This window comes from Podarcis liolepis (assembly GCF_965112155.1).
Source record: "Podarcis liolepis genome assembly, chromosome: W".
In the NCBI taxonomy this organism is placed as follows: Eukaryota; Metazoa; Chordata; class Lepidosauria; order Squamata; family Lacertidae; genus Podarcis; species Podarcis liolepis.
The window spans coordinates 7,804,640-7,808,427 of NC_139568.1; the positions used below are offsets into that span (position 1 = coordinate 7,804,640).

The following is a 3,788-nucleotide window of genomic DNA, read 5'->3' on the forward strand; positions in this document are numbered from 1 at the left end:
ATGCTGGCACACGGCACTTCCCACTGCAAGGAGACAGGAGAGACACCACGACTGTTGGACTGGCTGAGACAACACACAAGGCTCACACAGTCAAACTTTGGCTCCACACACGGCCTGTGATCTTGACCACGGTCAACAGCTGGAGATGATGGGGCTTGGGAGTCCAACTTCTGAAGGGGCGGACCTTGCAGGTGTGCAGGCATTTTGCCTCATGGAGAGAGTTGTTAGGAAATCATTTTTTTAAAAAAATAATATTTATTACTTTTAAACCTTACAAAAAGAAGAAAAGAAAAAAGAAAAAAGAAGAAAAAGAAAAAACAATACAGTACAATATATAATCAATACACAACACAACATTAACACATTAAACAAAACGAAAGCAAAAACAATTCAAAAACCACACATCATACCATCTCAATATCCTCTCTTTCATTCCCTTGTTTCATCGACCTCCTCTCACCTCCCTTTTTGTATTCCATTTCTATTAATTATTTCAGCAAATCCTTTCCATCTTTCTCTATTTTCTGTCATATGATTATCTTAACATATTTTAACCTTATTTTCCATTAATACTATAATACTTATTTATGCTTAATTCCTTAAAACATTTCTACTAAAGCCGTATAATTCCCTTCAAACATTTTTCTAACACTCATTAATTTTACATTATTTCCATATATAGATTTTAAACTTTTTCCAATATTCTTCCACCGTCTCTTCTCCCTGGTCTCAGATTCTGCCAGTCATTTCCGTCAATTCCATATAGTCCATCAACCTGGTGATCTTCTGTCCGAGGCTCTTAACTCTTTTCCAAGTCCCTTCTGCAGGTCTTCTTCATATTTATACATGCACTTTACTTTGTCTTCTCCTGATCTTGTTCTTATTTTCCTTCCTTTGATGCTGAAAAGTAGATCTCGGGGAAATTCCCACCTAGCAATGTTTTTATTCCTTCTTGACAAGTCAGCCAAATCTCCATAGTTAAAACTAAAATTCAAAAGATATTTCCAGTCGTATTTCAAAGTTCCTCCAAGTCTGGCGGTCCCCACCACTCCAGTCTCCTCCTGACCCAAGTCCAGGTCCCAAAGGTCAATAAATCCCTGCGTGAAGGGATCTATCCAACTTTCCTTCTCCAGTCCAAGCGGGGCTCCAATCCTCAAAGTCTGACTGTCTCTAAATTCAGTCATAAAAGGCATCAACTTATAGTCATCAAATTGCATCTGTGAGGCTGGGGCTCTCTCCCTCTCCACTTGTGCTACTTTAGGTTCCACAACAACAACTGTCAGGGAACTGACATCGGAGCAGAGGGGGGAGGCGGTGCTTCCCGATTCTGCAGAAGAAGGAACGAGTAAGGGGAGTGTGCTGGTCCCGGGGGTAAGGTACCTTGGGCGTAGCAGAGTCCACACGAAGAGGGGCAAGGTCCGAGGCAGAGAGCCGGGCGGGGAACAGGTACGCTGGAACAGGAGGCTGTGCAGGGAACAGGAACACCGGATGGTCGGGAACAGGAAGCCGAGCAGGGAACAGGAGTACCGGATAGTCAGGAACAGGAAGCCGAGCAGGGAACAGGAGTACCGGATAGTCAGGAACAGGAGGCCGAGCAGGGATCAGGAACACAGGAAGGTCCGAAGCCAACAACGACGTTGCTCCCGCAACCTGGGGCCGGGCTGACTGGGCTTTTATCCTCTTCTAAGGCCAGGGGCGGTCCCGGCCCCCAGGAGCCCCGCCTCCTCTGGCCTTAAGGCGAGCACTCCTCCTGGGGGCAACCAGTTCCCTTTGCCTCTCTGCCCTAAGCCTCTGCAGATCAGGAGAGGCTGAAGGGTTACTGGGCCCTGGAGGAGGCTCACCTGTGGCCACTGAGTCGTCAAGCCTCTCTGGGGCCAGAAGGGTTTCACCTGGGGCCAGCTCCTGATGCACTGCCACAGGTGCAGGTTCTTCAGCATCTAGGCCTTGCCCCAGTTCAGCCGGCCCTGGAGGCGGGGACTCTTGTGCAGGCTGGGATTCCTCTGTTTCATCCTCCGAATCGGAATCCCAGGCCATCACAGGGAGAGAGAGAACGTCATCTGGGGAAGAATGTCCAGGTGACACCAGGAAGAAGGAAGAGGGAGAAAGCATCTCGGAGGATAGGCTCCGAGACTCTGGCACTGAAGGCAATGAAGAGAGTGGAGGGGCACCACTGGGCACGCCCACTCTGCACAGAAGGGTTACGCGCAGAGAGGCGAGGCGGAGGTTGTCCGTCAAGGAGCTTTTATGCTGGAGGAAATTTAGAAGACGCCCACTCACGGATTCGTCGAGCGACTGAGCAGCAGCAGCACCCAGGCTGCTCAGTCAGGGAAAGACACAACCCACCCCTAAGCAGTTTGGAACAGCTAGAGGTTTACACACAAGCAACCCCATTTCACGTGACAACAACTTTCTCCCCCGCCTTCTCCTCAATTGTTTTGATTAGGAAATCAAAAGCTGCCTTCTACCAGGTCAGAATGAATTTCTGACCAGGACTTCCGGGGTCAGCGCCAGCGGCTACTCGCGGGGAATCCCTTTTAAGGGCTCCGGAGCGAAGTGGGGTGAGCGGCGCGGTGCTGCGAACTGATTGCTACTTTCACGGAGTGAAGCCGCACAGCCATTGCTGGGGAGCGCTGACTTTTTTCCTGTGGACATTTGGATCTAAAGTAACTACCCGTGAGTAAAGTGAAGAAATTGGACTTTTAATAAGTTGAATTTGGCGACGAACGGGGGAGGCGTAAAACAGGAAGTCCGCCTTCCTCTTTTTGTAAATAGTGGGAAGCAAGGAGGTTTAAACTAAAGCCTGAAAGACTGCTTTTGACATCTAAATCTTCAGTATAAAAATAGCGAACCCCCCCCTCTTGGTTGCAGGGGAAAAGGGGGGGATTTCTGGACATTATTAGCCTGCAGAAAAACAGGGTAAAAGCTAAATTTTCACCACTCGGAACCTGGGAACGGCAGGCATTAAAATTGCTGTATCGTGGAGCCCCGCATTGACTGGGTACAGACTATTTGACTGTCAGTGAGTGAAACATTGTTTCAATTATTTTCTCTTGGCTTAAAACTTTCAACTACGTTTCTGAACTAAAGTTAAGGTTTGATACTAACTATACCAGCATAACTTGTTAGAGTAACTTTTAAAGAGAAAAACAAAAAGAAAAGGATACTTTGGACTAATAAAAGATAAACAACAACTACTTCCCTCTAGAGGAGGATTTTGAAACTGTTATAAGGAGTGGAATTTTCCAGTTTTAAAGATAAAGCCCTGGGACTGTACCTGACCTTGAAGGCCTTGAGTGTTATGGCAGATGGGAAGGAAAAAATAGACTCGTTACAAGAAAAGACAACTAGATCTGGTAGGATCTTTCGGAGAGCTTCTACATCTGGCCCTTCTGCTCCCTCTGCAGCTGTGTCAATGTATACTAAACCAAAAAGAGGAATGCCCTCGGAAGAAGATTGGGCTCTTGTTTTAAGTAAAATTAACAACTCTTTGGAACAAATGAATAAAAAATTGGACCAAAATACACAAAGTATAAAAAGCTTGGAACAAAAGGTTAATTCTAACACAGAAGCTATAGAGACATTAGTTAAGGAATCTAATTCAACTAGACAGACTGCGGAGGAAGCCAAGGAAAAGATTGTTACTGTCGAAGCGAAGGTAGCACAATTGGAAATAGAGGTCCCAAATGTGTGGAAACAAGTACAAGACCAGAAGCAGATGCTTTCTATGTTTGAGCTCAAGGAGAAACAGACAAATTTGAGAATCCGGGGAGTACCTGAACTAGAAAAAG

General features: G+C 46.3%; 1 long non-coding RNA gene across 1 annotated transcript; it reads right to left on the bottom strand.

Annotated features, from left to right (window-relative positions):
• Nucleotides 1-311: 311 nt before the first annotated feature.
• Nucleotides 312-1,209, bottom strand: LOC310697757. Its single transcript, XR_014521199.1, has 2 exons — nucleotides 858-1,209; nucleotides 312-818 (listed from the first exon to the last, which is right to left on the bottom strand). It is a non-coding gene; the product is annotated as an uncharacterized lncRNA (long non-coding RNA).
• Nucleotides 1,210-3,788: the final 2,579 nt, after the last annotated feature.